At 45.2% G+C, this 23518-nt stretch overlaps 1 protein-coding gene across 1 annotated transcript in view; it reads right to left on the bottom strand.

Annotated features, from left to right (window-relative positions):
• Positions 1–16548, bottom strand: part of KANK1 (KN motif and ankyrin repeat domains 1) — a 168176-nt gene extending 151628 nt beyond the window's left edge. The window contains exons 1-2 of the mRNA XM_057305551.1: positions 16269–16548; positions 1716–1805 (exon numbers count right to left, since the gene is read on the bottom strand). The gene's annotated coding sequence lies outside the window, so the exon portion shown is untranslated. The remainder of the gene's footprint in view (positions 1–1715; positions 1806–16268) is intronic.
• Between the last annotated feature and the right edge of the window lie 6970 nt (positions 16549–23518).

Consider the following 23518-nt stretch of genomic DNA (forward strand, 5'->3'; position numbering starts at 1 on the left):
CTCTCTCTAAAATAAATAAATCTTTAAAAATTTTTTCTTATTTAAATTCAATTAATTAACACATAGTGTATTATTAGTCTCAGAGGTAGAAGTCCGTGATTCCTCAGTTGCATAGAACACCTAGTGCTCATTACATCACATGCCCTCCTTAATGCCCATCACCCAGGTACCCCATCCCCCACCCACCTCCCCTCCAGCAACCCTCAGTTTGATGCCTAGAGGTAAGAGTCTCTTATGGTTTGACAAAATCAGAGAGGGAGACAAATCATAATAGCCTCTTAATAGGAAATGAATAAATCTTTAAAAAAAAATAAAGCAACTATGCAAGACTCTTGCCTAAACAGATGGTCCCCGCTCCACAAAAGGCTGTGAGGGTGAAGCTGTAAGAATGGTCAAGATTCCCTGCCTGCCCCTCAAAAAGGGCTCTAAACCTCCCCAACATGGAGATGGGAGAATAACCACTCAAGGCACTGAAGTTTTATATCTCATAGTAAGTACAATTGCAATTTGCCATCTTTCTTCAAAGGGTTCTGATTTTGTCCTTTTTCAACACTAAGGCAGAAATTCTCCAGTAAGGATATTAGCAACAGCTCAGCAATTTCACTTTTGAAAGAAAAATACCAGGACAGATTCACTAAGCCCTAATAAATTTCAGTTTTTCCAAAAGGCTCATCTCTATTATTCCCTTTACAGTGTCATCCGCCTTTGAGTGGCTGCCAAAACCATATTAATTCAGGCAATTAAACCAAAGACAATCGACCAGTAAGATAGCAATAACACAAAGAAAATCAGGATATAAAAGTTGAGAGACTAAGAAAAATAATTTCTTGCTTAAATTCAGATCTAGACCCTTAAGAAACAATGAGTGGAAAGTTACCAAATTGTGGGTATGGCTCTCCAACTCATAAAAGATTAATCAGTCCTGTATAAAAACTAGACCCTGTTTTCCATATGTAGGCAAATTTCTGAAGCATAACTTCTTCAAAACAAACCCCAAAATACAGATGTAATCAATCTAAATGCTGTTTCTGAATCAGCATCCAGGCCATTAAACCTCTTAGAATTAAATATAGTTTTCCATTGTGGTAGATTATACTGTTGTTTCAATTATCTGCTGCCCTCCCTATAAAAGGAACAGACTTCCCATTGTCATGTGACTTACAGTGTCTCCAGATGGAAGAATTTATACATTTCCCTACTCCGCTGTTGGGAGGCTTAGCCATGTGACTTGCCAGAGCCAACCGAATGTGAGAAGCGACAAACACATAAACAGAAGCATTAAGAGCCGTGAATGGATGGGTCATTCCCTTTCTCACCCGCTACCATGTCCCAGAGCGGGGTTGCTTGTTCAACCTGGATCTGGAGCTAGAATAAGAAGACCTTTGGAGCAGAGCCACAGCTGTCATGTAATGTGAACAAGAAATTAAAACGTTGTTTTAGGTCACTGAGCATCATGTAGCCTAAGCTGAAAGATGAAATCATCACTTCTTTAAGAAAAAAAATGTTTTAATGATCAGTGGAATAATTAATACCTTAGCACAACTTAATGAATGCAGAAAGACATGTAGGTCTTACCGCCAGTGAATTTCCATACTAACAATCTGCATAACATGCATATTAAACTGAAAATAGTGTCTTTTTCTAATTAAAGTTTTTACCTTATAAATATGTGCTTTAGAAAGAGAAGGAAAACCCAAGTTACTTGTTTGACTGACCTTTAGAAGACCTTGTTGGGAACAACGGTAGGTTCAAAGAAGATAAGGTTCAACAGCTCACCCTTCCATAGGCATGTATTTAATCTCTACCTGATGGGGGGATAAAACAAGAATCAAGGTTATAAACTTAACCGGCAAACCAGTCTCCCAGTAAAACAAGGAAATGGAATTGTCTAGGATTTTATGGGCGTAGAAATCAATCCCCCCAAAGATCCAGGTTCATTTTAGCCTTTTTGTATTAGCCTCTGCCTGGATATCTTACCAATATGAATATCTCATGATGCAAATAGTTTTTTAAAAGAACAATTAAAACATAACTTGTTGTAAATTACTAGATCTCTCAAACTGTTTTCTAGAAGCCAAAGAAAAACAGTGCTTAAAGGTTCTTCTCATAGCTACTCTGATGAAAACATACAGCAATTCTTTTAAAAACTTCACTGCTAAAAGAAAAATTCAGCACCATCTCTTGTACATTTGTGATGGGGTTTTGGCAAGCTGGATGCCCAGAGAAACTCCTAATACTTACCAGGACTAAGCTGATCGTAGAGAGTGGTAAAGAGATCATGCTATACTCTGCCTTGAAAAGTCCTGAATCTGGGGGCCATGGTTCCCTCTAGCATGGTTAGCAAGTCCACAGGAAGGCTATTCACACTGCTAAATTCAAATCAAGTTAGAAACACTATTTCCTACTATTGGACAGAAAGTTATATCCAGAAGGTGTGAATCTTCATGCATGTGGGAAACTACTCCATAATCCCCAAATGATACAAGGTAACTGGTCCCTCTGCAAGTCTGGTTTGTGAGGGCTCTTGATAAAGCTTAGTTAGGAAGACTTTGCAAAATATCAGGGTCCAGCTGCTGGGGTGTCCGTCTGGAAGCAAATGTGAGTCTGATTTGGTTGTGAGGTAGCAAAGAATTTCCTGGGGACTCTTTTTCCCTGCTCCAAATTGGGGCTAGAAAAGACTGGAGGGAGCAGACATTCAGCAGGAGAACACGTGGTAGGATGGCGACCATTTTCTTCCCACACACATTTCCCTTTTAGAAAAATCCACCCATCCTTACCCTTGGCTACTCTGTGTTTACTACACAATCCCAGCCTCCCTGGCCATAGCTGACGGGATTACAAAATGATTCCTATTCCAGGGACGGAGGGTGGGGGAAGGTATAGGGTAAGTCCATCAGCAAGGAGGGAAAGGGGGCTAGAGCAGGGAGGCTAGAGATAGGAGTCATGATAAGCAAGGGCTGGGCTGCCATTTTCTACTACATGTGAGCTGAAGCAGAGAAAGGTGGTCTGTAGAGAAAAGCCAAAGTATGGTACAAATGCTGGAGACAAGATACCATGAATGCCCAACAGGAATCAACTCCAGGTCCTAACTCCCAGGAGGACTGGCTGGGCTCCTATGTTCTGGTTGGTTCCCCAACCAACTCCTTGTTGATGCTGGTTTGTCTAAGCCAGTTTAAATGTGCTTCTCTTTTTACACAGCCAATAATCTTGTTTTATTATCAATCTTGGCTTATTTATTTTTAAATGTTTGATCTTAAGAAACTTTTAAAAATAGGGAATAACACACATATAGTAAAATTATAAATCTTAAATATTTATCATGAGGAATTCTTACAAATGAACATATTCATGTCATCAGCAACTAGGTCAAAGCCAGAGACCCTCATCGGGACCCCAGAAGTCTCCCATGTCCTTTCCCAGTCAATATACCCCGACCCCAAACCCCTTACCCTATTCTTCTATTCACCATGGATTATTCTTGCCTCTTTTTGAGCTTCACATAAAAGAAATCAACAATATGTACACTTTTGGCTTCTTTTACTCAATATAGTATCTATAATATTACTCAATATAACATCTCAATATTCATGGGGTTTTTTTTTTGTAGTACTTTGTTCTTTTTTTATTGCTGTGCAATATTTCATGCATAATCCTGCCACGATTTATTTACCCATTCACGGCCATTTGGACTGTTTCTCTTAGGTTTCTATCATTCTTTTATGAGCTGTCTTGCAAACACTTCCGATACACATACACACTCATTCCTGTTGGGCACACAGATCTAGGAGTATAATTACTGACTCATAGACTATGTATTTGTCTAGCTTCGTAAGTCCAAAGTAATCGAACCAATTTATACTTCCACTGGCAGTTAATGAGAGTTTGAGCTTGTCCTGTCTCCATTAATACTCGGTTATCAGGGTTGGTTTGTTTGTTTTTTTAAATTTGAGCCATTTGAATATGTGTTGGTATTTTATAGTAGTTTTAATGTGCATTTTCCAGATGACCGGTGATATTGAATGCCCTCTGCTCATTTTCAAAGTGAGGTTTTGGTCTCCTTGTTGATTTGTAGCTGTTCCTGACATATTCTGGACAAGCTGCTTATTGGATATATGACAAATACCTTCTACTTCGTGACCTGCCTTTCCACCCTTCATTTATACCGCTAAATTAAAGTTCTTCATTTTAATGAACACAAGAAAAGGCAAAACAGTACATGTAGCTGTGAGAAAAAGACCCAACCTCTGGGTCCACACAGTCACTGATTTAAGAAGAGGTAAGCAGTCAACTGAATGGGACCCAGCCTTTGCCTGGGTCTTGGACTATAAATACAATGTTACTCTCCTCAATCCCCTAAAGCTTCAGATACAATGAACCACCGATTTAACAACCAGTAGTGTGCCCACAATTTATCAAGAATATTTATGCATTACATCCTAGAAACATTATTCTAAATGATGAATGGTTTGCACCACCAGCCCTTGGCAGTCCCATAACGTGTTTCCAGCACAGCTCAGCATTTGTATGGAGGTCATTCCCAGAAGAGATATGCACAGCACCAACCTGGGGTCCCAGGAACGTATCTCATCTCTCCCCATCCCAGTGCCTACAGAGACAAGTACCCCAACCTCAATAACCAATGGTAATTACCAGGAACCCTACATAACCACTGAGTGAGTTCCCTTGGCTGGGACAGCAGGCGGAGCAAGAGGCTTCCTGAGTGATCCAGATTTCAACGAAGCTCAGGCAAGGCTCGCATGCCCATTACCTCGTTGATCACCTCGGCTCCTCTATACCAGACCTCTTGTTACCCCCGTTACAGGCAGAAGCAGATGCTCCTGCTCAGCCAAAATTGAGGAAGACCTTGCAGAAAGGAGAGAAGGGTGATGGTACTTCTCGGAGCTGGGGTCCCTGAGCCTGCCTCTGCCCTTTTACTTGCTCCCAAGGTTCTTTGATCCACTGTGTGCTACCTGGGATCATAACCCTTTCTCTACTCCTCTGGCCCCGAGCAAACAGGACAGGTCTTTTGAGATGTTCTCCCAGGGAGTTTTATAGTCAGGAAACACTGTATCTTAGACCTTCCTTCCTTTATATTCCCTCCCTACTCCCTCTGCCCTGCCTCCCCTCCCCACCCCCCACCCAAGACACACTTAAACACTATGGCAAAATGATATTGTTTCTTTTCAGACACAAGGAGGCAAAGCAAACAGACACCTGACTGGAAGCGTAAGAGTTGAGACCCTAGAGCCCAGGCTCCTGACCACTGCTCTGTCCAATCAGATCCATTCAATCCGACCAGTTCAAAAATAAAGTTAAGAAACAGGGAAGAAGCGTGGGGGTGGGGGGTGGAGAAAAAGCTGCCCTGGGCCATTGAGGGTCAAGGAGAGAAAAAGAGATATTGAGGAGGAAGTACAGTTTCCATGGACTCAGCACCCCGGCCAGCCTGGGGTTGGTTCTGCGGGGAACGGCTCAAAGTCAGGACTCACATCTGATCAACAGGGAAGCATGGCTCTTTGGTCAAAGTGGATGTGAGGCCAGAGGCTCCGAACACGTTTTCTTTGAAAGAGAAAGTTCCCAAGGAAACTGAACCATATAAATATCAAGCCCTGAAGCAGTATTTCCCCACTTGTTGGCGAAGCTGATGGACAGGAAAGAATGACATTTTCCCCCCATTGTAGTAAAGCTACTTTCTTCAGTGGTTCTGGGCTGGCTCGAGGTCCCCCAGGTCTTCTTACTCATTCTGGACTTGGAGAGCTGCGCCGCTGGCACGCCCAGCCCAGCAGCACCCAGCCCAGACACAGGAGCTCGCTGTTTCTGCGTGAGAGATACTGTTCTCCGGAAGGTGTGAAACAGCTTTATGAGCACATGGCTTTTCATTAAAGGAAAACAAAGGCCTTCCAATTAGGCTCTCCCAGTTTCCCGTGATTATCCAAACAGTAGCCCTTTGTTCCTGGGCTGGGGGGGGGGTGGTGCTGGCTAAAATAACCTAAAAACAAACAAAAGGGACAGCTCTCTTTCTCTATTAACCTCAAAATTGATTAGAACTCTCCTGGGGGCACCTGGGTGGCTCAGTGGGTTGCGTGTCTGACCCTTGCTTCTGGCTCAGGGCCTGATCTCAGGGTCCACGACGGGCTCCATGCTGAGCGTGGAGTGTGCTTGGGGTTCTCTCCCTCCCTCCCTCTCTGCTCCTCCCCCTCCTCGCTCGCTCTCTCTCCCTAAAAAATAAATAAATAAATGAAACTTAAAAAATAATAATAAATAAAAATAAAACTCTGTTGAAAAGGGGAAAATAACCTATGGAAAGCTGTGTGCTGCCACCTAAACATTTGAGTCGTTCCCCAGAAGAGGGGATAGGAAGTCCTCCATCTTCGAGCATCTCACCTCTTCCTTTTGCTACTGCCTTTTCCCCTACTTCGGTTCTGTCCTACTCTGTGCTTCTCATCTCTATTTTGTGTTGAACTGGCTGCTTGTTTTTTATATTGAAGAGATCACATGGCCCCGAGAGCCAAAAATAAATGGAATTTGAATACAAAAATAAATAAAACTCTCCTGACAAAACAGAGTCCATTGAACTTGGGGAGGGTAACTTGTGGTATCCTCATGGCCCCAAGTTCGTTGTCTCTCTCTCTCTCTCTCTCACTCTCTCTCTCTCTCTCACACACACACACACACACACACACACACACACACACACAAGGGAAAGGTGTGTGGAGAGGAGCGGTAGGGAACCAAACAGGAATCAGATGCATGCCGGGCAGGCGGGTGGGGGGGGTGTGTGCACCAAATCTTGTTAGGACAAATCTCTTTACAACCAAAAGTCTTCAACTGCAGCTGATGGAAGCATGGGACTCCTTATCACCTAAAGGATAAATAAGTTACCACACAGCGAGGCCCTAACCACTGCGACAGGTGATGAATCGGTACCTTCAAGCAGATCTGGCAGCTTCGGTATGTGATGAATATAATTACGCAAAGTCATCAACAAAATATTTTTGAATGCCTACAAAGCATAACCTAGTCATTCCCCTGCTACTTCGCCACTCCGCAAACAGCCCCCGCTGCTCCTCAAGCCAGTGCCTCCCACCCATGGCAGCTCTCAGCACGAGGAACGACTCTCAGGTCTCAGTCTAGAGCCACAAGACTCCCTTCCTCCCCCCAACAAAAACATATCAGAGCATGACCTCACATGACTTCGTGAGAGGATTAGTCTTGAATTCCCTCCACTTAAAAAAAAAAAAATTTTTTTTTAACAATATACAAAAATTTCCATAGCTGTAAACTATTTGAATTGTTTCTCCTAATTGCTACCGAAACCCTGCCTGGGCTAAGAAACTGAGTTCTAGGAAGGAAGCTTCCATCATTTCTCTTCTAACCTCCTCTCCTTGATAGAGATCCTACAAACTCTCCCCCAACTTCTGACCCATGTCTCTGAAAGGGGATCAAAGAGTGGGGTCCCTGGAGGCAGAGAAATCTTACTCTGCTCTCAAGGTCAGAAGCCCTGGTTATCTAAAGACCCTTGAGGCTATGCCACCCAGGATTTAATCTTGCCACCAACAGGCCAAACGGTACCCACAAATACCTTAAAGGTACTGAGGACAAACAGGGCCTCTCCCTTGATCAGCAACACCCCTGGTGCTATGTAAAGGGGGAGAGAACATTTGCACGAAGTACAAAGCTGGGCTGCATTCCTGAAGAGGCATACAAGAGGCAAGAAGAGACAACTGAGAAGATAAAACAGGGCCCTTAAAGTAGAAGCTGAAGGATGAAATTTCAAGGGGAAATAAATCAGAAACAAACTCAAGCACATCAAATCACATATTAAGTTTCATCAAAACGACTCATTTCACTTTCTAAAAAATGGCAAAAACTTAGCACTGCCACTCAATCTACACGATATTCAACGTATCCCTGTGAGTATAATCCCCTTCTTTTCTTCCTTTAAAAAAACTATGCACCAAGAGCTCAAATTTTCTTCTGCACTTTCTTGTGGAAATGTAATTCCTGGGCAACTATAGAGCATGACTTAGACACATTCTCCTATAAAAATGTCACAGTAAATGCCAAAAATCAGTAGATCGACTTAACAAATCAGCAAAGTTCAAACAGTAAGATGGCACGAGCAGAATTTCGGCTTTCAAATATACTGAAAGCCTTAATGCTCAGAACCAGTAGAGTTTATTCATAAAGTTTTGTTAACTTTTACTAATAGTCAATCTCTTGACATGTGTCTCCTACCAAATTAAAAGAGAAAAATCCCACGAGAACTGAATTTTATAGCCTGGAGAAACAGAAAAGCTAGGCCGGTTAAAAAGCTGGCATAAAATCTCTAGATGAATTCTTCAGACTAGTGGAAGGTGCTGTATCTCGCTATGCTGTAAGATATGTTATAGCGTCTGTTATATGAGCCCTTTTCTGGGATGCACATCTTCATCGGTCTGGGGAATTCGAGAATACGTATTGATCCAACTGGCTAAAATAAGACAAAGCGGAGGAACAAGCATTAGAGGGAGTCGAACTCACACAGCACTGCGGGGAATACACGTGGATACAACCGCTCCGGCAATCTCTACCACGGCAGAATCGTGCACGGTCCGGCCACCAACTCTGCTCCCAGACATGCATCCAACACAACTGTCTACACAGGCTCACCGGAACACATGCACAGACTTGTCCGTGCCAGCGCTGTCCGGGCTGGTCCCAAAAGGGAAACAGCCCAATGCAGGTCTCCGGGAGGAGGGGTCAACGGTGGTGTATTCACACCATGGAACCCAAGAAAACAATGAAAGGAACAATCCAGAGCCACATAAAACAACATGGAGCAATCTTGCGAATATAACACGGAGTGAAAAGCAGCCAGGCACAAAAGGGTACACACACTGCGATTCCATGTATTAACATTCAAACACTGACAAAAGTGACCTCGGACATGAGATGGATACCCCAGGGGTATGATACAAAGATGATCAGCTGGGCTCCACAGCTCTGTGTGGGGGAAGGGAGATGAGCAAGCGTTTGGCAGAAAAGGGACTTATAGCATCACGTAAGAGGGACAATCAGGCTCCCCGCTGAGCACAGACCCAGACTCAGGACCCGATCTCACGACCCTGAGATCACGACCTGAGCAGAAATCAAGAGTTGGAGGCATAACGGACTGAGCCACCCAGGCGCCCTTAAAAAGGGCTACTCTTAAGCAATTACTTTGCTAGGAAAGAGCAGTTCTGTTGAGAAGAAGGAGAGAAGAGAAGGAGAGGGGGCAAGTGGGGGAGATAGAGAGGGAGAGAGACAGACAAAGAGGGAGGATGAATTCAGATTGATTTCTACCTTTGCTCTAATTATTTTTTCATATTTTCCCCAAGGTCAACAGGTGAACAAGTCAGAATTACCAACAGAAATCTGAACAAATTCAGCCAAAAATATAATGCAGATATCAACACATTTACACTCTTACCTCTAATCAAGCCAAAAATTATATAAAAAGCAGTTTTATCTGCAATACACAACAACACAAACCAAAAATAATAGAGGTTCTTGTGTGCTTCTCAGGAGATCAGATAATTATAAAAGGGGATTAGTATGTCTTCTGAGTGTTAAACTAAGCCCCACTGCTCAATTCCATTAACTAATTAAAAAAAAGAAAAAAAAAAAAGCCTTCCAACAGAGCTACAGGGTTCCGGACACTGTCTGAATATATAACTGTTTCCAATTAACTGATTGCTTCTGTAATGAAAAAAGCATGAGGATACTTAGTTCTGATAGGTTCTTCTGGTGTATGTATCCATACACAAATACACAACTCAACAGTGTATCTGTTCTAAGATTCTTCATCAGTGAGAAAGCATTCACACTTGAAACATAAAGCTCAAGGAAGAAAAAGGCTAACAGGTATCAGAATTTAAAAGCCAAAGAGAAAATAAAAACTGCTGGATTAGGTCACTTGCTGTGAGCATCAGGGGACACGCTAGCAAGCAATTCACACGTCTAGTGACTGAAGTGTTTTAATGAGAGCCTCTCTGTTTGGTCTCCTCTTAGTTCTGTTCTTTTCCACTGCTCAAACACACACACACACACACACACACACACACACACTCAACAAATCTCATTTCTCCATGGCCTTGTCAAGTATGGAATGCTTTATTTAAAAGTATAAAGGTTACTGAAAAGAGAGAACTAAAAATAAGATAAAAATAATGGGATATCTAATAAAATTGGGAGGCAGAGGGGAGAGGAAGAGAGGAGAGGTGGGGGTAATATTAATTCCCTTTCTTCCTTAGCAGGGAATGAATGGATGCTGCCAAATTTGTTGAAATCAAGGGTACAATATGGCAGTTTCTTAATAAGAAGAAGGCTGCAAATCTGCTGACACTCTCCCCACTGAGTGGGAGGTCCATGTCCCCTCTCCTTGAATCTGAGCAGGCTTTGTGACGAACCCAATCAATAGAGTTTGGTCATATAATCTGAGGTTAGGTCATAAAAGGCCAGGAAGCTTCCAACTGGCTCTCCTGGGGCACTCTAGCTCAAATTAATTGTATTTGTCCATCTGGAGAGTATTTGGGGATGAGACTGACATTTTAATTGGTGAACTCTGGGTAAAGCAGATTGTTCTCCATAATGTGGGTGGGCCCCATCCAATCAGTTGATGGTCTGGATAGGACAAAAAGATCAGCTTCCCCATACAAGAGACAGTCTCCAGCAGACTGGCTTTGGTCTTCATCTGCACCACTGGCTCTCCTGGGTCTCCAGTCTGCTGGCCCACACTGCAGACTTTGGACTCACCAGCCTCCATAATCACATGAGCCAGCTTCTTAAAATACATCTCCTTCTATAAAAATACATACACCCTGTTTGTTCTGTTTCTCTAGAGAACACTGACTAATACACGAGGGAAACTGATGGCCATGTGAGTAGTCCGACTACCCGGGGCTGAAGGAGCCCTGTGTATTAGATACTCCAGTCAGCAGTCAACACTGAGCTCAGCCTCCCAGCCATCCCTGCCAAGGCATGGGGCATGGCAGCAAAGCCTTCTCGGACCCTCCAGACTAGCCCGGTCACCAGGTGCATACAACACAGAGACCTCACCACCACAGGGAGAAGCAGCCAGCCCCTGCCTGAATCCCCGACCCACGGAATCCATAATACCATGAAACAAGTGTTTAAGGCACTAAAGTCTGCGTTCATTTGCTTAACGACAACCATCAAAAGAAGTAAAAACAGAAAGGGTTAACAGTAATACCCGGTAAAAGACTGTAGCTGAGCAGGGGTCAGAAAGGAGGGATGGGTTTTAGTTTACATTTTAAATGCTCCTTTGTTGTTTGCATTATTCTATGTACAAATACTATTTCAGAAATTTAAACAATTAAAAATTAAAGCAACAACAGTGAATGTGTTTAGCATTTACGGTGTACCAGGTAGTCTTTAAAGTGCTCTCTATGGTTTTGGTCTTTGTTTTAAAAGATTTATTTATTTATTGGGGGGGGGGGAGCAGAAGGAGGGGAAGAGAATCCCAAGCAGACTCCGCGCTGAGCACAGAGCCTGATGCAGGGCTCAATCCCAGCACCCCGAGATCATGACCTCAGCCGAAATCAAGAGTTGGACATTCCGAAATCCAAAGCTGGAGCCACTCCAGTGCCCCTCTATCATTTTAACTCACTCACTCCCCAGGTAACTCCATGAAGGGAGTGCTTCTCTTATCCCTTTTTATAAATGGGAAACTGAATCACAGAGAGGTTCAGTAACTGTGCCAAAGGTCACACAGCAAGCAGCACAACCTATATTCAAATCAGCCAGTCTGGGTCCGGGTCCGGAGCTACAACATTTCCACAAAGATAACCAGGCTGGCTCAGGCAGCTAGAAGCCACTGGACAGACAGCATAAGCTCAAGCTGCCATTCACCTGGGCCTACAAGTATGTGACCAAATCAGAGTGCCCTCCTTGCTGCTTTAAAAGCTGTGCCCTAAAATGCAATGCCCTTTGCTGTAATCCCCACCTGTATACATTTTTCAAGGCCCAATCTCCTTAAATATCACACACACCTCTCAGCATTAATTTTTCCACCACCTTGCATTTCCAGAATGAGCCATTAATAGCAGATATTTTCATCCTTCTGCCTCCCACTACAATTCTGTATCTTTCTATCTCCCCACTTGCTGTGAACTCTGCGAGGGTCTAAGTCTCTGAATGTCCCTACCAAGCCTTGCATAAAACAGGAATGTCATTAGTATTTACTAAAGGTAAATCGATAATTGGCTTATTCTGCATGCAAGTTGGTGGAGCAGTCATTACCTTAGAGAAGTTTTTGCTGCATTTTAGTTGAGAGGGAAGAGTGAGTTCAGAACCATAACTAGGTAAAGACGCAGTGCACTGTGAGGTAATCTTCGGCAAGTGTTCAGAATGAAACCCCAGGATGCTGACTTGAAAGTAAAAAAGTTCTCTCCCAGAAAGTGCTAATTACTTTTTCTGCCTTTATATTAGTTCACCAATTTTCACTATATTCCAGAGAAAGAATAAAAAAAGAAGACCAGCATCATTTCCGCTGTCCAGAATAGCCCGTGCACCATTCATCTTTCTTCTTGAGATAACTCAGTGCTATCTTCTTCGGAGATCATCTGTTCCCTCGCCAATTTCTAAGGATCCCTAAAGGCTCAGCTTAAGTCTTACTTTTCAGGGAAGCCGATCCTAACCATTCAGGCAAGAAAGACCTTTTTTGACTCGGAACTCATAGAAGCATTCAATATCTGGTAAATGAACTAAACACTCATTTGTCATATGTAAGGATTCTGCCTAGCTGGCATTCTTCATTTTTTTTTTAAGATTTTATTTATTCATTTGAGGGAGAGAGGGAGAGAGAGAGCACAGAGGGAGAGGGAGAAGCAGTCTCCCTGCTGAGCAAGGAGCCCCAACATGGGGCTCGATCCCAGGAGCCCAGGACCATGACCCGAGCCGGAGATGGATACTCAACTGACTGAGTCGCCTGGCACCCCATTCTTAATTTTTATACATAATTTCTGGAAAACCAGCTACTTAATGGTATGATTCCTCTTGTACTCCCTAAAACGCCTAGCTTAGTATCTTGGCAAAAAGCATCATATAAAGAAAAATTGAATGTGACTGGCAAATGAAATTACAATAGTCCTATTTACACTATTTAAAAAGCAGGTATCAGGGTCAACTTCACCGTTACTTTGAGAGTCCCATTTTAAACCAACTGGGCACCTTTTTATAGGTAACATATTAGCAACTTAAAGGTTACTTTAATCAGTTCTGTACTAGATTCAGGGACAGCTGGGTTCTGCAGGTGGTAGTTTAACAACACAGATCCAGAGCCATAAAAAAACAAAGACTGTACTTTACGAAATGATCCCCAAAAGGGGGAAAAAATTAATGCACAAAGATGGTTTCTTTAGCAATACATATACAACTCCAAAAAATTAACACTCATTTCTAATGCTGGGGGGATTATTAAATGGAAGCCTGTCCATGGGATTGTAGATGTGTGCAGAATTTAGAAAGTCATGGAGATTGAAACAATATTAAGACATACTGTCAAGACAAACAAAATACCAAATTGACCATTATGACTTCATAAAAACAGGAGCAGACGTGGAAAAGCACTAGAAGTGAACACAACTGAAATAATCCACCTGCTGGAATGGGGCAAATACGGGTCACCTTTTGTCCATTTGTGAAACTCTGTAGATTTACTGCTTTTGCAGTTTAAAACAGGACAGAACTCTCACATGCTGCTAGTAGAAGTAGTAACTATACAAGCGCTTTGGAATCCGTTTGACAGGATCTTCTAAACTGAACAGTCTAGAACTCAGCAATTCTACTCCTAAGTATATGCCCTAAGCAAACTGTACAGGTGTATCAAGAGGTGCGCTCGAGGTTCACGGTCGCGCTACTGGCCAGGGACAAAATGTGGAAATCACTCAAACGCTCATCAACCCTAGAATGCATAGATAATTTGGGGCACAGTCACACAGGGGAATATTGGACAGCAAAGATAATGACTGAATTAGAGACACACACAACATGCTAAATCTCATCGGTGTGATTCTGAGAGAAAGAAGCCAGACTGAAAAACAAACAAACAAACAAACAAAAAACATGTACTAGAGGATACCATGCCCATAGAGAATGAAAACAGGCAAAACGGACTGGGACAGTGGTTACCCTGGGAAGAAAAAGTAATGGGAAAAGAGTCTGGCAACATTCTGTGTCTTGATTTCCGTGCGAGTTACAAGTTTACCTTCACTGCTCCTTGAATTTCCTCCAGCTACACCCCTACCTCTTCTTCTTCTTCTTCTTCCTCCCCCTCCCCCTCCTCCCCCTTCCCCTCCTTCTCCCCCTCCCCCTCCCCCTCGGACTGGGGGGGTTAATACAAGAGCACATCAGCTCACAGCACTATTTGTGAGCAAATGCTGACAGTCACAAAATGAATCTAGGTCTTGACTGTATCGATTCTAGTGGCCATTTGCCTGTGGTTTCTTTCTTCCGGGCCAGTTTGGATGATTTAAAACAAAACTATTTTTAAAAGATTGCTTCTTTTCCGCTCTATCATCTTTCCCCCCTGAAATACACATACACAAAACAGAACTCGCTTTTGCTGAGGTGGAACCTTAACTAGAGGGGTTTGTGAACTTGACAAAGTACCCCAAAGCACCCCTGTGTCCCCCAGGGGATAAAATGCATCCCTCTTGCGAGTGTCTTTGAAGGAGGCCATCATTCCCCACCAGTGATTCTCCTGCATCCTTAGACACTAATCTCACCACAGGACAGCCCTGCTTAAATGTTCTTCCCTCTTCCCCCAAATCCATTAACTGCAAAAGGTCCAAAGTTAATAATCTCTCAGTTTCTACGTCAATCTCTACCTTGGGAAAGCCTCACCTTAAAATGAAGGAGGGAGGCTGGGGGAGGGTGAGATGAGGAATGACAGCTAATGGGGACGAGGTTTCTTTTGAGGGTAATGAAAATGTTCTGGAATTAGTAGTGATAACGGTATAACTTTGTGAACATACTAAAAACCATGGAAATGAGTACTAAAAGAATAAATTTATGGCATGTTTACTATATCTCCATTTTTTAAATAAATACAACGCGGGAGCGCCCCACTTTTTAGAGCAAGTTGAATGAAAAGAACAATTAGCAGACGAACATCTAAGCACCACCTAAAAATCAAGTTGGCTAAACCCACGAATTTAAAAAGAGGAAGCAGGTTCTGATTTCCATCCAACTCAGAGATGCAGGGAATCGAGGGGAGACAAGAAACTGCACAATTACACATGCGGATGATTACCCTTCCTTGTTAGTCTCAGGGCTGTCTTGCTGATGTATTTCCTTAATTAACACGAGACGACCTCGCAGAGATGAGGTGCAAACAGCGGAGCACTGGGGGACGCCACAGATTGTTTTTAACGCTAACTGGGCCAAAGCCCTCACCCATCACCCCGGTGCAGAGCCGCTCCCGCCGACCCGCAGGACCCACAGAGAGGGGCTGCCTCCGAAAGTTTCCCGGGGACCCAGGTGGAGGGGCGAGGGGTAGGGAGTGAGCAAGGGGCGGTGGCTGCCCTGAGCACAGAATTCCGTAAGTTTCTGCCGAAGTGGCCCAGTAGAGGGGACGTCGGGGACCAAGTCCGCTCAAGGGCACTCGCACCCTCCGCCGACCTGACGCCGCGGATCACCCAGAAGCCCACGCCGCGCTGGCCGGGGTCGCGTCCCGGAGGCCCCGGCTCCCCCGCCCTTCCCCCACCTCCCGACCCCTCCGACCCCGGCCCGAGCCATCTCCGAGTCGGCTGAGAGCGACCGAGGCCACCTGCCGCTCTGGGACACAGAGATAAAGAGGTCGACCGCCACTCCCCCTGTGGAGCGCAGCCGAGAACTTCACCCGGTGACGCCGCGGGGAGGGTCCGGCACCCCGCCCCGGGCTAGTACCGGGCCCGAGGGTACCCTAGCGCGGCGCGCCCGCACCCTCCCGTCCCCGGCCCGGACTTTCCCGCTGCCCCGACCAGCCGAGCCGCGCGGCCGCAGCGCGCGCCAAAGCCCGGCGGCCGCGGGGCCGCCACCTCTCTCGGACCCCGTCCGTAGGCCCACCCCGAGGCCGCCGGGGGAGGCAGGACGAGCGCGAGCCAGCGGGGCTGCCCTCAGCCCCCGCCACGGCCGCCCTGCGCCTCCCACGCACGCCAAGTTGGCCGGCCCGCGCCAGGGGTCGGGGTCCGGACGCCCCGCGCCCACCCCGCCTGACACAGGGCGCGCCACCGCCCCAGCTCACTCACCTCCAGGCGCCCTCCTCAACCTGCGGCGTCCGGCCGGCCGCGGCTCCCGGACCTCGGAGGAGGGGGCGGGGCGGGGAGGGCGGAGCCGATCCGGCGTGCAAGCGCCAGAATTAAACCCCGAAACGGACTGCGGCTCTCCGGGCCCTGCAGCCACTGCAAGGGCGAACAAGTCGGCGGAGGCTGGTAAGCCTCAGTCACCGGGCGGGAAACGACCGTGGCGGCGTCCCGAAGCGGGCCGGGAGCGGTCCCCCAGCGACTCCGGAGACGTCCAGGAACCCCGGCTCTGCGCGGCGCTTCTTTGTACCCTGGGACCCGGCCGGCGGGCTGGCCCCAGTGCGCCTGCGCGCCGTTCCAACTCCACCAGGCCCACGAGGCACCTTCGCGCACCTCCGCCTCACCCCCGCCCGCTGGCCCGTGCCCCGCCAGCGGCGGGCAGAGGAGTGCCCTCCGCCCGGCACGCTCCTGCCGCCCACGAGTGCCTACTTTCCTCCCCCGGGGAGCGAAAAATTCCACCCCCCGAGGAAACCTGAGTCAGTTCCCACCTCTCGGCCCCGACCGGGAGGGATCACGGTTAATACCCACCCCCAGTGCCTTTTTACTGCCCCCTCGCAGCACTCCGCGGAGAAACTGCGGCTGTGGGTTTGTTTTCTGACCCCAGGTGAGCGCACAGGGCTCGCGTTCCCTGCAGGTGCCTGAGCGGGACCGGCACTGGGGCGGCCAGGGAGCTCCCGCCGCCTTTCCCAGGACCGACTCGGGAGCAGGACAGAGTCCTCGGTGGAAAGGAGAGTACAGAAGCGTGCATGTGCTCGGGAGACTCCAGAGAAGGCGCGGTGCCCGCCTCGGGAGCTGCAAGCCAACGAGGAAGTCAGACACTCCTTTCAGAGCAGTCGCAGTTGGGTGCGAGTAGATGAGTGGAGATTGAGAGACTGCGGCTTGAGTCTTCTTTCCAAAGATCATGGTTTGAATAAACCGGACAGGAGGGCCAACTTTATAAAACCAAGTATTACCAAGACAAAACAAAAACCCATTCATGCCAGTCTCCAGTCACTGCTTTTCTTGACGGGGCTGGGACCCTCCCCCTGAGCTCTCCAGCAGAGCACACACCCAGCGGCGCCCTACTCTTGTCACAGTATTTTTGCAAGTGGGTTAAAGTGAAGAGTCATCAAACCGCAAAAAGCGAAATGCTGGCCTTTGGGGGGGAAGAGGCTGTGCGATCAGTGCTTCTCTATGTGTGCAGGTAAAGCACACCTGCTAATTCATGAAATGGATGGCCCTGCTTGTTAAAAGGACAGGCAGCCGGCAGCTCAAAGATTGGGGGGGGGGGGGCAGTGAGCAAACTCTTTCCTGCTTCTGGGCCTCAGTTTCTTCATCGGTAGAAGAAGGGTGTATGGGTTCAGTAGAGCTTCTCTACCCTCTCTCTGCCTCATGTCCACAAGTCTATAGAAAAAATCTTTACACCCCCCCCGGGGGGGGAGGGGGGTTAAGGAGTAAGAGGGAGAATCAGAGGCAGGGGACTCCTGCACACAGTGCTCTCCATCCTTTGGTTTTCCTTCATTATATGTAGTCATGAACATTTATTCCCCATGCCCTCAAACATAGTCAGACCTAATCAGTCAAAAGTAAGGCAGATTCTGAATTTTTTTGGTGGATTTCCGTTTGAAACTTTACTTCATTTTTAGTCATTTCTCTGTTGAGATACACTTTGCATGCCATAAGATTTACACAAGTTTACCATTTGGTGATTCTGAATATATTCGCAGTTCTGCAGCCACGGCCACTATACCATTCCAGAACACTTCAATGATTCCAGTAGGAAACCCCACACCCATCAGCAGTGGCTCCTCAGTCCCCCCCCCAACACTGAGCCCCCAGCAAACACTAATCTGCTTTCTGTCTCTATGAATTTGCCTATACTGAACATTTCCTATAAGCAGAAACGTACAATGTGAAGCCTTCCTGTCTGGCTTCTTAAACTTAATATTTGCCTGAATTAGTACTCCTTTTTATAGCCTGAATAATATTCCCTTGTATGGACACAACCACATCTTGTTTATCCATTCATCCTCTGATGGGCATTTTGGATTGTTTCTACTTTCTGGCTTTACACTGCTGTATGCTGCTATGAACAATCGCGTACCCGTTTCTGTGCAAATATGTTTTCCTTTCTCTCGGGTATAGATCTAGGAGTGGAATTTCTTGGCTATATGGTAACTCTATGATTAACTTTTCAAGGAACTGACAAACTTCCAAAGTGGCTGTACTATTTTACCTTCCCATTATGAGGGCTCTAATTTCTCCAGACCCTCCCCCACAGTCATTGCCATCTTTTTTATTATATATATTCTAGTGGGTGTGAATTGGTGAATCGTGGTTTTAATTCACATTTCCCTAATGACTAACGATGTTGAGCATCTTTTCATGTCCTTATTGGCCATCCGTATATCTGCTGTGGAGAAATGTCAGTTCAAATCCTTTGCCCATTTTTACATTGGGTTATGTGGCTTTCTAGTGTTGAGTTGTAAGTGCTCTTTACTTATATCTGATAAGTAATACTCTTCCTTTATCTGATGTATGATTGGTAAATATTTTCTCCCATCCTGTGGGTTGTCTTTTCACTTTCTTGATAGTGTCTTTTGAAGCACAAACATTTTAAATCTGATATAATCATATGTCTTTACAATATAACACATGCTAACACTTATGTTAGAAGCTAATACTTAACGGTTTTTCAGACTACAAAAGTAATGCATGCCCAGTATCAGAAAAAAACTTTGGGAAAATATGCAAAGGATAAATTAGAAATAACAATCATTTATGGCTCCATCACCTAGACACAGTCACTGCTCAGATTATGGCATATTTCCATCAGGTCCTTCTAAAACACACATTATTTATTTGCTATCACCCCAATGACATCATGTGGCTCTGCACTTTACGCTTGGGGTCATAGTGAGGACTGTCTTACTGGCAGCAACCCCATATTTAGAACCATCTCCTTACTCTCCTTTCCCATCCAAGCCAATGTCTCTTGCACCCATTCCCTCAGGATTCAGTTAAGCTATCTCGTAAATTAATAATAAACACAGCCATAAGTTATACGGGCTTTGCAGCTAAAGGGCCTCTGCCCTGGTTCTGAGGTATACCGTTTGCATAGTGGACCTCAGGTCACACTATTAGTCCTCTGCCATATACTAGGAAGTGTGTGCAAGGAGCAGCAGCCAACTCTTTTACCTCCCAGAGCTCCCTGTCTGTAAAATGGAGATAATATCAACCTCGCGTTGCAGTAAGGATCAAGTCTCACAGAATGAATTGCTCCGGAACGGGCCCTGCGTATGCTGCAGGTGGGAATATGGCACCTGAATGTCCCGTGCACTGAAGCCCAATAAAGTACATGGCGGCAAGGAGATAAATCAGGACAGAGCAAGGAAGACTCCCAGGTGAGAGGTCACCAAAGTCACACTAGTCGTTTGGGACAGGTAGAATTGGGGCAGGCCCTGGAAGCCATTTCCTTTCTCATACTTTTCTTTCTTTCTTTTTTTTTTTTTTTTTTACAATGGGTGTATATCATAGTTACTGTTGAGATTTTTTTTTTTTTTTTACGTTTTTGTCATTCTCAAATATTTTAGAGATGTGAGGGAAAGTGTTTTGTCTGTTTTCATGTCAGAGTATGAAAGAGAAGTCATGGTGGCAAGAAAGTTCGTGTTTGTGTCTGTGTGTGTAAGACAGAGCGTGTGTGTGCAAACCTGAGCACAAGTGAGTCTCCCTGAAAGAAAAGGTAAACTGAGGGGGTGGGGGGAGCTGTGTATTGTGCAGTTGAGGCAGCTGAAAATTCACCACTATAGATCCTTTTCCAAGGCCAATCTTGAAGGTTCTAGATTCTATTAAGGGAAGCTCTGTGTTCCTCATCCTGGCTCAGTTCTTACTGACACTAAGGAGTCTTCTTGCTGAAGAACATTTATTAATATTACAAAACCCTAGTCCATGACTCACAGTCTGGAACACTTACCTACAGCCAGTGGCTTTGTGGTTCCCTCTTCCAAAAGAGTGCTTCAACCTCCCTTGCTGGAGAAAGCTAAAATAGAGAAGCAGAAGGGAATGGCCCTTAGAGCCAGCTCTGCGTTTTTCTGTGTCCCAAAGCTCATAACTCAGATTTCCCTAGTTAGTTTGCCACTTAGTTATAAGCATTACGAAGCTTAGGAAATGAATGTAAAATAATCTACCTGCTGACTGTGTCAGAAAACATATAATTATTATCTAAACCTAGAAAGAAAAGAGGTTATTTCAACCGATAACATGATAGCCCCACACTCCTGTATGAAAGGTAAAGAACACATTGATTTATTTGCTTTATTTTGCAAAGTGAGTTAGGGTTTAGTCTGCAGTAAGCTGAAACCCTGTATGAATACGTTTTATATATTGCTGAAGGACATAACCCTAGTTCAGGAAATTTGAGCAAAGAGTAATCTTTATTCATAATTATAATCTTCAGTGTATCCTTGTTACTCATACAAAATATTTATAGAGTATTGAAAAAGTGTATGACATTCTCATAGGTTCCTAACTAGAGGGATTATGTGTACAAGCCTGTCCCTGCAGACTCACTATATTTAGGACATTTACTTATTCGACAAATATTTATTGGGGGCCTACTGTGCCTGAAGCACTGGGTTAAGCTTTATAAAGGCTACAAAGATGAAGAACCCTAAGAAACTACCTGTACTTTAGAGGAACTAACACATGCACAAACTTCACCGTAATATAAAAGACTTTGGCTTGAAAGAGGTGTAAAGTATTATCATAATTAAAACAGTATAATTTAATAATTGATAACACTTGCGGGGAACCTTGTTGTCCTGCGAGGTAGGCGTGATTATTCACGTTGCAGAAATGAAGGCAGAAGTTCAAGGCGGTTCACGTATCCACAGGAAGCCACCGTGCTAAGCGGTGGAGGCAGGATTCGAACCCGGGCTGCGAAGGTGCAGAGCCCGAATTCACCCCCCAGGACACTTTCAGTTGGCACACTGTGTGCATTGTCTTGGAGGTATTTTGTTTTGTTTGCTTGTTTTTGTTTTAATCATATTAGTGATAACTTTGCATTGTGGTCATTGTCACTGAAGCATTTTCTCCTTTGGCAAGGAAATCCTGACCTGGTGACCTTTTGACCTTGACCTCATAGCCCCATTCTCTAACTTAGGAGTTTTCAAACAACAGGAGTGGTCTTTTGAGCCCCGGTGCTTTTTCATCAAACAGACTTTCAATAAAAATGAAGGTTCTCTGAGTGCAGCTGACTGGGGAGGGGCGTCTTCCGTGGGCGCTAGGGGCACTGAGGGGAGGGAAGGAGGCTGCCCCACATTCATCGAGGATTAGCACAGCTGACACCTAATAAGGAACACTGATGGCGATACAACCTCTGTGTTGTCACTCAGCAAGTGTTGACTTTGCCCCCACTGGCAGGCCTGCATCTGGTCCAATAGATCGATGAGCACGAACCCGATGAGGGTTTAGAGTTGGCTGCGTTTAAGGTTCCTTGATACACTAAGCACAGCTCCCTTTATCACACGTTATTTTTTTAAAGGTGAAAATGGCTTGCTGACCCCGTGGACCCCCCAAATCTTGTTGGGAAGGTTGGGAAAGTCCAACGATGAGCCCCAGAACCGACCCCCCTGGAGAAATGGTGCTCCCCGCTTGTAGGATCTGGTTACGTAAGAGCCTTTTAATGAATGCTGTATTCAAAGGAGACCTGGTATGTGTAACATGGTGCTGCATTTCAACAAAGAAGGGCTTAGTCAACTTTTTTTCTTCCAGCCACAATGGTAGAGTCTGACAAAGCAGAGCCAAAGGAGGGGAGGAGAATGCTGAGAGGGGGAGGCAGACACACGGAGTTGGGGGACAATGGCTTTAGTTCAGAGATACCCTCCCTGAAATCCTGCTTTGAGACTTGGAGCCGAGGCAAGGATTTTTTTATTTCCCCCCAAGGTTTTATTGTCTACTGTCATTCCTGTATTTCTCCAGGAAACACATGGAATTCTAGAACAATGACGTTCACCCAGCTCCTTTGCACCCAGTGTCTTAGGTCAGCTTCAAAGGCAGAGCACGCACCTAACCAACTCAAGAGTTCATGTTCGATACCTGTGGTGGTCTGGGTGGTCTGTGTGCCTCAGGGGAACTCGCCCCTCTATGTTGGCCATCTTTCTCGTACCTGAGAGCAGGGACCGAGTGTATAGGGACCGAGTGTATGGAACTCTCAGGACATTGCCTGGCGCATGGATGCTATTTTTATTGTAATTCAATATGTCTTCTTTTTTTTTTTTTTAAAAGATTTTATTTATTTATTTGACAGAGATAGAGACAGCCAGCGAGAGAGGGAACACAAGCAGGGGGAGTGGGAGAGGAAGAAGCAGGCTCACAGCAGAGGAGCCTGATGTGGGACTCGATCCCATAACGCCGGGATCACGCCCTGAGCCGAAGGCAGACGCTTAACCGCTGTGCTACCCAGGCGTCCCTCAATATGTCTTCTAATAGAGAATGTCTGAGATACTTTGACATTGCAATAGCGAAGAATGCCTTAGAGCCAGTAAAAATGCTAAGAATGTTGCAATCTGTTCCTACATATGAAATGACTGCAAGGGGGAAAATCAAAATACCGAGTAGCTTATATACACTGATTTACACTGATAACAACTATGCAAAAAAATAGACTTACCATGGACCAGGGGTGATGTTTAAAGATCAAACATGAGAGAAATAGGTTTAGGTCCAGTAAATCCTTTATAATCAAAAGTTATTTAGAAAAATATATGTGTATAAACTATTGTATTAATTATGTATTGCTGCAAAACAAATTATCGCAAAACTTAGAAGCTTGAGAGAACAAATATGTATCATCTCACCTGGTTTCCAAGGTTTGGGAATCTGGGAGCTGCTTAGCCGGATGGTTCTGGCTCAGGAGCTCTCATGAAGTTGCAATAAAAATGTCAGTGAGGGTTGCTGTCATCTGAAGGCTTGACCACGCCTGGTGGGTCCACTTCCAAAAAGGCTCTGACTCACATGATTATTGGCAAAAGGACTCAGTCCCTTGTCATGTAGACCCCTCCATAGGGGACAACTCTCCACAGGGCTGCTCAGGACATGAAGCTGGCTTCCCCTGGAGCAAGGGATGATTGAGAGAGAAAGAGAGAAAGTTCAAGATCCTAGTTGCAATGCCTTTCATAATCTAATCTTCAAAGTGACATAATAGAGAAAAAAAATTT

This window comes from Ursus arctos, unplaced genomic scaffold (assembly GCF_023065955.2).
Source record: "Ursus arctos isolate Adak ecotype North America unplaced genomic scaffold, UrsArc2.0 scaffold_33, whole genome shotgun sequence".
Lineage (NCBI taxonomy): Eukaryota > Metazoa > Chordata > Mammalia > Carnivora > Ursidae > Ursus > Ursus arctos.